Below are 13819 nucleotides of genomic sequence, written 5' to 3' on the forward strand. Positions count from 1 at the left end.
GCATGAAGCGCTGGCTTTAATTGGAACAATATCTCCTACCTATGCACTGCCTCTCACACCCAAGAGAAGGACTGTTAAGGTATAGAGGTAATGCTGCTTGGAGCAGCCTGAAATTCCAGGTAAATTTCTACTCAAAAATATACCAGTCACAATGGAGGTCAGACTGTATGAAACAGGGGCTTATCTGGCTCCATTCTGTCCTTTCTTCATGTCATCTCACCTTTATTGCATGGGCTTGATCTAGTAAACATCTGTCCATTGATGTCAGTGAGTGCTGAATCAAGCAAGAGATTCTGTGAGTTTCGGGTGAGGGGAAAGAGGAACTCATGAAGCAGAGTGACTGTTCTCCCTTTTCAGAAAAAGTGAAAGAAAAGATCTAGCTCTTAGATGGTAGATCCACAAAAGGATTTAACAGCCTGTCATATTAGGCACTTAAATACAACATGTAGGCACTATTGAGATCCTCAAAACACCTGCTGAGCTGCCACCTATAGGCACTAAAAATCCCTCGGCACCTAATTTCCCACCATTAAAGTTCTATAAGTACCTACGTTCTTCTTCGAGTGCTTGCTCATATCCATTCCAGTTAGGTGTGCGCGCGCCGCGTGCATGTTCATCGGAAAATTTTTACCCTAGCAACACTCAGTGGGTCGGCTGGGTGCCCCCTGGAGTGGCGCTGCCATGGCGCCGGATATATACCCCTGCCGACCCAACTGCTCCTCAGTTCCTTCTTACCGCCCGTGTCGGTCGTTGGAACAGTGGAGTGCAGTTTCATGACCTACACATTCTTCCCTAGCTACTCACTTATCAATGTACTTGGTTAGTTAATCGGTTTGTTTACATAGTTAATTAGTTANTAGTTCTCTAGTTATTTTTTTGTGTATATAGTTCAAAGTTATATAGTTATAGTTAATTTTTATTGTTCATAGTTAGTGTATAGTTAAGAGGGGTTTGGGGATTAGCCCCTTCCCCGCACCCAGTGCCAGGGCCCATGCCCTGTTCACCGGGTTTCAAACCGTGCTTGGCCTGTCACAAGCTGATGCCGACAGGAGATCCACACGACTCCTGCCTTAAGTGCCTCGGGGAATCTCACCTGACAGATAAGTGTCACTTTTGCAAGGCTTTTAAGCCGAGAACAAAAAAGGAGCAGGACTTTTGACTAAAGCAGCTTCTCATGGAGGCGGCTCTTACCCCTTCGCCTTCGGCATCGAGCGCTGGTCAATCGGCAGGCAGAAGCACCTCCTCGGCACTGGACCGCGCGGGTACTTCCAAGCCCTTTCGGCACCGGCCGTCGCCAGCAACGAAGTCGATTCGGCACCACTCCCTCTCCCTGAGGTCGAGAAAGCCTAAGACTCCTACTGCTCCCGTGCCACCTGCACCGCACCCAGAGATCTCGTCTAAGTAGGGTCGCCCGGCATCGACACCTGCCATGGCACCGACGACGTTGGCACCGTCGATTTTGGTCCCATGCGGGCTGTTGAGTCTGGTGCCTGACAGCTCCCTGGCACGCGCCGTGGTTGATCTTACTGTTCCCTCCACGCCGGAGACATTCTCAATGGTGAGGGATCTGATTGCCATGACAGAGTCGACGCTGCCTCAACCCCTGCCACCGCCAGTGCGGGCAATACAGTCTATCGGCAAGCCTGCCTTGATAAGACCATCCTCTGTCGGCACAGCAGAGCGGCACCGTTCATGATCACGGTCCCGCAGATGCTCCAGGTCCAATCGGCGCTCCCGCTTCTGATGCCACTCGCAGTCCTGGCACTGTTCTCCTCGGTACCGGTCGCACTTGCAGCGCCAGTCGGTATCCCGTTCGCCGGCCCGCTACTCTCAGCACTGTTCCAGCTCCCGGCACCACTCCAGGCACTGGGACTCCTGTAGCCGCTCCCGGTGTCGAGCCTCGAGATCTCGGTTAACCTCCTGGCACCCCTCCGCTTGCAGGTCCCGATCTCCTTCCCGGTACCAGTATGCCTCCCGGTACTAGTCCCCAGTGCTGAGTAGGGCAAGATCCGCTAGAGACAGAGACTCTGCCCAGGGCTTTTCAGCACCTCCATGGCCATCCAGACACGCATCAGTGTCATCCTACGCGGACAGCTCTTATGCTCAGGACCGCAATTCTGATGTGCCTACCAGAGTCTTCCAAGAGACCCAGGTCTGGGACCAAGAACCCCATCTGTGGTCTTTCTGGACACCTTGGGCGTACCACCAGGCCAAGGCGTACCAGTAGTTCCATCCTGCTTTGTCTCATCAGAGCACCGAGTGCCAGAGGCGATGGAGGAAGTCCCAGTTCACCCACCGGACTTCCAGGTTCCTCTGGAGCAGGAGATCGCCCAAGAGCAACAGGCCACCCAGGACCCACTCATTGCTGGCATCTCCTCTTCCTCTTCTCCAGATGAGGTGGTGGCAGGAACATGCTCCTTGGGCCCTCCTCCAATCGACCTGAGAACCCATCAGGACCTCCTAAGGAGGGTAACACTCAATATGAACCTCCAGGTGGAGGAGGTCCCGGGGGTAGAGGACCCAGTAGTGGACATTCTATCGGCAGATGCCCCCACTAGAGTGGCCCTACCGTTTATTCGGACCATCCAGGCAAATGCCGATACTATATGGCAGTCCCCAGCCTCTATCCCTCCTGCGGCCAGGGGAGTCGAGCATAAATATATGGTGCCCTCTAAAGGGTACGAGTACTTGTATGTCCATCCTCCGCCCTGCTCGCTAGTCGTCCAGTCCGTTAATGAGAGGGAATGCCATGGCCAGCAGGCGCCACCCCTGAAATCGAAGGAGGCTAGGCGAATGGACCTATTCGGCTGCAAGGTGTACTCGGCAGGGGCCCTACAACTCCGTGTGAAAAATCAACAAGCCTTGCTTAGCCGCTATAATTATAACTCCTGGGAGGCGGTGAGTAAGTTTACGGAGCTTCTCCCTCCAGACTCCTGCCAAGAGTTCCCTGTCCTCTTGGAGGAAGGGACAAAGGTGGCCAGAACTTCCCTCCAGGCCTCGTTGGATGCAGCAGACTCAGCAGCCAGGACTCTGGCCTTGGGCATTGCCATGAGGCACATCTCATGGCTTCAGGTTTCAAACGTCCCACCGGAGCTGCAGTATACCATTCAGGACTTACTATTTGATGGTAAAGGCCTCTTCTCAGAAAGGACTGACCCCAGGCTGCAAAGCCTGAAGGACAACAGGGTCATAATGCACTCTCTCAGCATGCATACGCCGGTGACCCAATGCAGGCCTTTCCGTCCCCAGCCTCACCGCCCATACTCTGTGCCTAGACAAAGACAGGACTTTGACAGGCGGCGCGGCCGAGGTGGCCGCAGACGACCATCAGGACCCCAACGGGGCCAAAATCAAGGTCCCTCGAAACCACCATTGGGACCAAAAACGAACTTTTGAAGGTGCGCCCGAGGACGGCGTACCAGTTACAGGCCAGGATCCCTCTCCTCCCTTCTCCTACTTCCTCCCGGCGTGGTCCCAGTTAACTTCAGATTGTTGGGTCCTACGCATGGTGGAGTATGGGTACCACCTCCAATTTATTTCAACCCTGCCTTCCCATCCTCCAACCCTGTCCCTCTTCAGGGACCCCTCTCACAAGCAATTCCTCTTACAAGAGGTGCAGACGCTCCTCGCCATAGGAGCTATAGAGGAGGTACCAATGGATGAAAGGGGCAAGGGGTTTTACTCCCATTACTTCCTAATCCCCAAGTCAAAGGAAGGTCTCAGACCTATCCTAGACCTGCAAGGACTCAACCAGTTTATGATAAAGTTGAAGTTCCGCATGGTATCCCTGGGGACCATTATCCCGTCCTTGGATCCTGGAGACTGGTATGCTGCCCTTGATATGAAGGACACATACTTTCACATAGCCATCTTTCCTCCGCACAGGAGATACCTCCGCTTTGTAGCCAACTGTTAGCACTTCCAGTTTACGGTCCTGCCATTTGGCCTTTCTACAGCCCCAAAGGTATTTACAAAGTGTATGGCCGTGGTCGCCGCCTACCTCCGCCGACGCCGGATACACGTTTTTCCATATCTGGATGATTGGCTCATCTGAGGAGCCTCTGAGACACAAGTCACTCAGCATGTGGGCATCATCAAGGACCTATTCACACGTCTAGGCCTGATGATCAATATAGAAAAATCCACTCTGGTTCCCACGCAGAGGTTAGACTTCATAGGAGCTATCCTGGACTCCAATCTAGCCCGAGCCTGCTTACCACAGCCGTGGTTTCAGGTGATGGCAACAATCATCCGAGGTCTACAGAATTTCCTGATGACCTTGTCTCGCACTTGTCTCGGTCTCCTGGGTCACATGGCTGCCTGCACGTTTGTAACCAACACGCCAGGCTCCGCCTCCGTCCTCTCCAAGTTTGGCTCAACTCGGTCTACCGCCTGGGCAGGGACCCAATAAACACGATAGTCACCATTCCCCTGAGTACCCTAGGCTCCCTAGAATGGTGGCTAACTCCTCCCTGGTGTGCGCAGGGATGCCGTTCCATCCGCCCCAACCCTCAGTGTCCCTGACGACGGACGCGTCATCTTTCGGCTGGGGTGCTCACCTCGGTTACCTTCGTACTCAAGGCCTTTGGTCTTCTCAGGAGCTGGCATTATACATAAATGTCTGAGAACTGAGAGCAGTCCGCCTGGCGTGCCAGGCGTTCCAGCAACAGTTGCGAGGCCGTTGTGTCTCAGTGTTTACAGAGAACACAACAGCCATGTGCTACATAAACAAACAGGGAGGGACACGGTCCTCCCCCCTTTGCCAAGAGGCCATCCAATTCTAGGACTTTTGCATAGCCCACTCGATAGATCTGGTAGCGTCCTTTTTCCCAGGTGTTCGGAACATCCTGGTGGATCAACTCATCAGATCTTTCCTGTCTCACGAGTGGTCGATCCGCCCAGATGTTATGCATTCTGCTTTCCAGAAGTGGGGATTTCCCCACATAGACCTGTTCGCTTCCCGCGAGAACAGGAAATGCCAGATGTTCTGCTCCTTCCAACGTCTCTCCCCGGGATCAATCTCGGACGCTTTTCTGATGCCGTGGAAGATCCAGCTCCTTTATGCCTTCCCACCGTTGTCACAAGGTCCTGCTGAAACTCCACAGGGACAGAGCGCGCCTCATCATGATCACTCCAGCGTGGCCCAGGCAGCCCTGGTACACCACGTTGCTCAACCTGTTGACAGCCAACCCAATTACCCTGCCACTCCACCTAGACCTCATAACTCAGGACCACGGCAGGCTTCGCCACCCGGACCTGCAGGCTCTTCACTTCACGGCATGGCTGCTGCGTGGCTAAACCAGTCAGAGTTACGTTGCTCTGAATCAGTACGACAAATTCTCCCAGGTAGCAGGAAGCCTTCCACCTGGTCAATGTACCTGGCCAAGTGGAAGTGTTTCTCCTGCTGGTGCAAAATGCTTAATCTTACTCCCACTGAGGTCTCGATCCCCTCTATTTTGGACTACCTCTGGTCTGTCAAACAGCAGGTCCTAGCAGTATCATCACTGAGGGTACACTTGGCAGCCATCTCTACCTTCCACCCAGGCGAAGGTGGTCGTTCTGTGTTCTCACACCCTATGGTTTCGAGGTTCCTCAAGGGCTTGGAGCGCTTATACCCTCAAGTGCGCCATCCAGCCCCGACCTGGGACCTCAGCCTGGCTTATGTCTCCCCCATTCGAGCCGTTAGCAGCCTGCTCACTGCTATACCTGTCTTGGAAGACAGCTTTCCTCGTAGCCATTACATTGGTCAGACGAGTCTCTGAGCTTAGGGCTCTTACGGTGGATCCACCGTACACTGTGTTCCACAAAGACAAGGTGCAGTTGCGGCCACACCTGGCTTTCCTCTCTAAGGTGGTTTCGGCCTTTCATGTCAACCAGGACATCTTTCTCCTGGTCTTCTTCCCGAAGCCACACTCAATGAGATGGGAGCAACAGTTGCACTCCCTGGACATCCGTAGAGCGTTCCCATTTTATATTGAGCGGACAAAACCGTTTCGTAAAATGGCCCAACTCTTTGTCAAGGTAGCAGACCGAATGAAAGACCTACCTGTTTCTTCTCAGAGGATCTCATCTTGGGTGATGGCGTGCATCCGCACTTGTTATGATTTGGCTCATATTTCCCCAAGCCACATCACCGCACATTCTACCAGGGCTCAGGCTTCATCTGCCGTCTTTCTGGCTCATGTACCTATCCAGGAGATATGTCGTGCAGCTACCTGGTCCTTGGTTCACACCTTTGCTTCGCATTATGCTCTGGTTCAACAGTCAAGAGATGATGCAGCCTTTGACTCAGCAGTTTTACATTCTGCCATGTCTCACTCCAACACTACCGCCTAGGTAAGGCTTGAGAATCACCTAACTGGAATGGATATGAGCAAGCACTCGAAGAAGAAAAGATGGTTACTCACCTTTGTAACTGTTGTTCTTCAAGATGTGTTGCTCATATCCATTCCAAACCAGCCCTCCTTCCCCACTGTCAGAGTAGCCGGCAAGAAGGAACTGAGGAGTGGTTGGGTCGGCAGGGGTATATATCCGGCGCCATGGTGGCACTACTCCAGGGGGCGCCCAGCTGACCCACCGAGTGTTGCTAGGGTAAAAATCTTCTGACGAACGTGCACGCGGCGCGTGCATACCTAACTGGAATGGATATGAGCAACACATCTCGAAGAACAACAGTTACAAAGGTAAGTAACCGTCTTTTTCTGCATGCAGCTGCTTTGGTCTAGGTACCCTGATGCCTGTCTCAAGTGTGATCCTCAAATTAGGTGTTCCCTTGCCTATATTTCACTTGTATGGCCCGAAATGGCAGGAGGTTTCTTTATGTGCTTTAGATCAGTGGTTAAAGCACCCACCTGTGATCTGGGAGACCTTGTTTCACTTCCTCCCTCTGCCTGAGGTAGAACAGGGATTTTAACTTGGGTTTTCCACCTTCCAGGGAAGTGCCTCGCCCCTGGACCGGGGGTATTCTGGGTTGGGTTTCTCTCAGTCTCTTCTACTGAAGTTGTTTTATTGTATATAAATAATTGAAATATGCATTGGGCTAGAGAGGGAGTGAGAATCACTCTATACTCCACAGATTATGGCACTCATCTAACTCCAGGAGACGGTTATTGGCTGAGATTCTCATGCAGAGATAGGCACATCTGTTGGGCCTGGATTAGATGTTTAACTCACAGAGAGGGGTGGGTTTAGGCCACACCACACTCCTTGGAATTTTTTATTGACTATTTTAGGTGGCTGTCCACTCAGCTTGCTGGCTGACTCACATCATGCATTGTACAAGGAGCATGGACACTTAATTCAAAGCTCTGGGTTCCACTGGGGGGTGGGGTCAGGACACCTGAAAATTAGGTTTCGCATGGACCTTATCATCTTTTATATCTAAACCAGGGATCAGCAACCTTTGGCACAGGGCCTTCCAGGGTAAGCCCCCTGGAGGGCCAGGCCGGTTTGTTTACCTGCCGCGTCCACAGGTTCAGCCAATCGTGGCTCCCAATGCCTGCGGTTTGCTGCTCCAGGCCAATGGGGGCAGCAGAAAGCAGTGGCCAGCACATCTCTCAGCCCATGCCACTTCCCGCAGTCCCCATTAGCCTGGAGTGGTGAACCGTGGTCAGTGGAAGCTGCAACTGGCTGAACCTGTGGACATGGCAGGTAAACAAACCAGCCCAACTGGTCATCGGTGCTTACCCTGCTGGGCCACGTGCCAAGGGTTGTCGATCCCTGGTCTAAACCAACAAGTAAGTATATGCTATGAAATACAGGATTTGTTTTAAAATATATATAAATATATACAGTACTTTAAAATATATCATGGAGCTATCACAAAGTTTTCCTAATGGCTTCACACTTATCACAGTCACATTTTCTACTGCTTGTAAGCATATCTATTTCTTGCTCAGAATAGAAACATGCCAAGTCTGAAATTCTGGAATCACAAAGCTAACTGCAGTTGATTTTTAAAAAAATCCTGATTAAAATCAGTTACCTCACTTGCTCAGTTCTCAAAACTGAAAATTAGGTTTTCAGTGGGTATTCACCCACGAAAGCTCATGCTCCAAAACGTCTGTTAGTCTATGAGGTGCCACAGGACTCTTTGCTGCCTTCTCAAAACTGTGCACTCTCGTTGATACCACATCTGCCCAAAGGTTCCCCTCAGATGAAGAGGAGTCTTTATCCTAACAGGAAAGGAAAGGAGACATCAGAATCTCTTTACTCACGGACATCAAGGCATGCCAGCTCTATCTTAGCTCCTTGTTGACCTTTTTGCTCCTTTTATGGTAATCACGAGGAACATGCTAGCATCTTGTTGGGTAACATGTCAGGAAATATTCCAAGGTATAGCCAAGGGACTTTCATTGACTTTAATAAGAATTGCAGAACAAAATGCCTTTTCACTGTTTTGCAAATGTGGTGTAAAGTAAGCTATTATCATACAACAGAATTAGACGTAGAAGTGCCCCTTAGGATAAATATATTATGGGCTTAGAATCAAGACATAACCCTTAATGTTACATTATATGGTATCTCCTACAATCTGGGTTTAACTAACCCTATCAGTGGCCTTGGAACAAGCTATGAGTTTCAGCAGAATGTTTGTTATTCAAGGTATTTCTATAATGGTGAATAAAAACATTCATTGTATTAACTGGTACTTGCATGCATGCTCCTATTTGTCATAATCACCCTTGCATTGTAGGGCATATCTTAGATTCCTTTTTATTTAACCCCTTACTGCTTGTGCTAAATAATAATTGTATGGGAGAGAGAACAAAAAGCTTCCAAATGTGTGTGCGTGTGTGTGTGTGTGTATATTTGAGATTTCTTACCTTGATTTGTTGTTCAAGACCTACTTGATAAGAGAATTAATGGTGAATTTCATAATGAATTAATTTTGTTGTAATCTGGGTACCATGCATAATGGTACAATATAAATGCATAACACCTGATTTTTTTCTAACTTACACTGCTTAGTTGTCTTCATTTGAACTATGCTGACTTACATCAGCTGAAGATGTTCTCCTATCTTTGGAGAGCACTTTGTTTCTGCTTATGTAAGTCCTGCCTATATGTCATGCACTGCTATAAAACATACAGATACAAACTTGCCCAAGACAAACTAAACACTTATTTTACAACACCATAAAAACATTCCCTATTATCCACTGTGGAAGTGCACATAGCTGGGGAAAATGAAATTGTGTAAGATATGCCAACAGTGCTATAGTAATTCAGCAGTGGCACAAAGTGCTATAATGTAGAGATATAAGCTGATAAATATATAACAGAACAAAAAAGGAAGAGCTAATTAGCAAGGAGCTGTAAAATGGCATGAGAAGAGTATAAAAATTTTTTCTCACTATGAGCAATGACAGAGGCATATACAATGCACTTGGCAATTTTGTAACTGGCATGGCACTTTTTGAGGTGATCATCTTGTTTCCCTACAGATTTTGTTTGGCTCGCTGTTAAATAACTTTACATTAGTCAGACTATTCTTTCATAGGTCTGGCTTCATAGAATAAAATACAAGGAGTTTGATTTCATGCAAGCTCTTCAGCTTTCAGAATTGTAATAGAGTTTTCTAGGATTTTTTTTAAAAAAAATTTTTAAATGAAACTTTATTTTTAAAGCATTGTATGTGTTAGTTTAACCTTGGTACATATGCTTAGCTGGAGGTTAAGTAAAGAAAGATTTACTAAATGACTATTATTAATCAGCTTTAAATCTGATGAATAATACTTTACAACCTCTCTGACATATGGTAGGGGGAGCAGCAAGTTTGGCATAATGGTTTCACTTAATAAACACCTGATTAGCATTGTTTAACAGGTTTGGATTGGATGAAAACAGTAAAATGGCCATATTCTGTCTAGTTAATTCCTCATTAGCAGCCTTATATTCACTGTGTTTGACAGTCTGTATACCAGACTTGACACAAGTTGACCTCTTGCAGGGGCCTGTTCATCACCTTCAGTCTGTCATAAATGAAGTCAGTATAAATGTCAACATGAATGTGTCATCACCAGAGATTTTTGTGAATTAGAACCCATGAGGTATCATAAAGGTTATTTTCCCAACCTTATCATTACAGACATGATGATATTATATTGAATAACAGGTAAAAATGTAGAGAGATAAACTACAGGAAAATGGCTGGGTGGAGACTTGTATTATAATAGACATTTTAAAGATAAAGTTTCCGACAGATAATTCATTTAAAAAAAATACAAAAACAAACACAAACCTGTAAGAACAGTTTTCTTAAATACTAACCAAATGAAGAACTATTTATTGAATGGCATAATGTAAAGGCAGCTTTCTGAATTACTGTGTCATTCTGTTATTTCCTAATACAGTTTGCACACATGCAGTACACAATATTCTAATATATACGCCTTCATTTCTCTAGAGTTGATTACTCACTTGACAACTAATTGGACCTATAGGGTTTGAAACTCCACTGGGGATGGGGACAGTTAGGGAGTCAGTCATAGTTTCCTGATTTTCAGCCACTTAGCCCAACTTTTGTTTGCACCAGCAAAGAATCAGGCATAGCAAAGACTTGCCATCCATTTTTCCCTCTCTACTCCTGACCTGCTGACCACAAGAACTAGCACAGGAGATAGTGAAACCACCTGCATTGAGGAGGATTCCCCCTATGTAGTGGAAATTCTCCATTGCAGTCTTCTACCTCCTTTAACATTCACTGAATGGCACAAAGTGAATTTGGTAGAGCAGGGAATCCTAACCAATATTTAAGATATGTTTAAGAAGGCATTAATTTAAGAATTCTGTCATACATGATAAATTATTTCTAGATAAATATAATCATTACTAGAATTACAATGATACAATGCCTCAAGTAACAAACAAAAAGTTGATGTGGTGACAGGTGGTATTATTTCTGTTATATTGTTGTTAAAGTAAGTTGTTAAAGTAAGTATTATTCACATATTTGTAAAATGAGATATAGAAAATGCAAATATTTGTTTTAAATTCTCACAGTAAATTTGGCATAATAACTCCTGCCTCCTAACAATATCATCATCATCAGTGACACACCAACATTTTTAGTAGTACTGATTTTTTTGCAACTGTACCGCTTGAAATAGTCTCTGATAAACCTGCTTTGAAATTACAGAAACAGCAGACCCTATATCAAGCTTCATTTTAAGTCTTACTCCTTTCACTTGTAAAGAAATACAAAAAATACTTTGTTTAGTGTCTTCTTAAATTAAACATTTTGAGAGATGCTATAACAGTTTCAGTGGATTCCATGTTGTCATTTGTAAATTGAGAAATCTGAAATCATTTGATACTGCTCTTGTGATATCATTGTGCTTTTGCACTGATCTGCATATTTCTGCCAGTTTGTTGAGTTCATAGAGAATTTGTCCTTGAACAAATATCATTTGCACATTTTCACTGTCAGACTCTTTACCACAACAAAAGAATACACTTCTGAATTGTTGTCCATGCTGTGCTTTCTACTAGAATATTTGTTGCACATGACACTGTTGCAACTCTCTGGCATCTTTAGCAGCAGTCTCTATTGATATAGCAATTTCTAGCTCACACTTTTAGGGTTAAATTGGCTTTAAAATTGGATTGCTTCATTTTTCATTGCACACACTAAGCAATCCCCTAATGCATCATTTAAGTTCTCTCCAAACAGGCAATGCTCTGTTAATTTCCTTAATTCAGCCACATATTCAGAAATTGTTTCCTTTTCTCTTTGATTCCATTTACAAATGCAGAAACACTGCAATCACCATTGGCTTTGGGAATAGGTGATTTTGTAGAATTTCCACAGTCTCCACAACTTTTAGACTCCATTACACTCAGTAAAACCGACAGTTTTTTTCTCATCAGTTAGTCTATTAGCAATTATATATATTCCAGCCTCTTGATATAGGTGAGCCTCTACAGAGCTATCAGACAAATCCATTTTCCCTCAAGAGACAGACTTGTTAAACCCCTTTTTATGTGTTTTGTCTAAGTAAGCATTTATCTCACAGTCCCAAACTGGCTGAAAGCTGAATTTTCCTTTGGTTTTACTTTCCTTAGGCCTCTGCAGGAACTTTATATTTCACTCTGTTCCTGAGTTAGGAATCCTCATGGCCAGTTGTTGTGTCTTTTTGCTTTTTACACTACAAAGGTAATAGACTCATAGACTCATAGGTCAGAAGGGACCAATATGATCATCTAGTCTGACCTCCTGCACAAGGCAGGCCACAAAACCCTACCCATACACATTTATAACAACCCCGAACCCATGACTGAGTTATTGAAATCGTCAAAATTGAGATTTGAAGACCTCAAGCTGCAGGGAATCCACCAGCAAGCGACCCATGCCCCACGCTGCAGAGGAAGGCGAAAAACCTCCAGGGCCTCTGCCAATCCGCCCTGGAGGAAAATTCCTTCCCGACCCCAAATATGGCGATCAGCTAAACCCTGAGCATGTGGGCAAGACTCACCAGCCAGCACCCAAGAAAGAATTCTCTGCAGTAACTCAGTTCCCATCCCATCCAACATCCCCTCACAGACCATTGAGCAGACTTATCTGCCGATAATCCAAGATCAATTGCCCAAATTAAACTATCCCATCATATCATCCCCTCCATATACTTATCAAGCTTAGTCTTAAAGCCAGATAAGTCTTTTGCCCCCACTACTTCCCTCGGAAGGCTGTTCCAGAACTTCACTCCCCTAATGGTTAGAAACCTTCGTCTAATTTCAAGTCTAAACTTCCTAATATCCAGTTTGTACCCATTCGTCCTCGTGCCTACATTAGTACTAAACTTAAATAATTCCTCTCCCTCCCTAACGTTAATCCCCCTGATATATTTATATAGAGCAAGCATATCCCCCCGGAGCCTTCTTTTGGCCAGGCTAAACAAGCCAAGCTCTTTGAGTCTCCTTTCATAAGGCAGATTTTCCATTCCTCGGATCATCCTAGTAGCCCGTCTCTGAACCTGTTCCAGTTTGAATTCATCCTTCTTAAACATGGGACACCAGAACTGCACACAATATTCCAGGTGGGGTCTCACCAGCGCCGTATATAACGGCACTAACACCTCCTTCTCCTTGCTGGAAATACCTCGCCTGATGCATCCTAAAACCGCATTTGCTTTTTTAACAGCCATATCACATTGGCGGCTCATAGTCATCCCGCTATCAACCAATACCCCAAGGTCCTTCTCCTCCTCCGTTGCTTCCAACTGATGCGTCCCCAACGTATATCTAAAATTCTTATTATTAATCCCTAAGTGCATGACCTTGCACTTTTCACTATTATATTTCATCCTATTACTATTACTCCAGTTTACAAGGTGGTCCAGATCTTCCTGAATAGTATCCTGGTCCTTCTCCGTGTTAGCAATACCCCCCAGCTTCGTGTCATCCGCAAACTTTATTAGCACATTCCCGCTCTTTGTGCCAAGGATGTGAAGGAACAACATAGGATGGTGGATCTAAATAATCATGTTTGCTAAAAATATATGAAATGCATACACTGCTGCTCTGGAAGTCTTCAGAAGGCCATTAAAGATTTCATAAACTATTTAAAGAAATAATTCTCAATTTCTGTACACTGCAGGGCCTCTAGGTGCTTCTTTAACACAAATAAGAACAATTATTAATTAAAACTACTCTAGCCTGTCTGTATCATTTTTCCAGTAGTATACCTGATGTCACCCTTAGCAATTTGTCTTCATCACAATTTTAAAATAAAAATTATTCAAGCGAAGTAATGTGGTAACAGCATGATGGGTCCAATCCTATTCCCACCCATGTCAGTCACAAATCTCCTATGGACTTC

This window comes from Chelonoidis abingdonii, chromosome 1, assembly GCF_003597395.2.
Source record: "Chelonoidis abingdonii isolate Lonesome George chromosome 1, CheloAbing_2.0, whole genome shotgun sequence".
Classification (NCBI taxonomy): domain Eukaryota; kingdom Metazoa; phylum Chordata; order Testudines; family Testudinidae; genus Chelonoidis; species Chelonoidis abingdonii.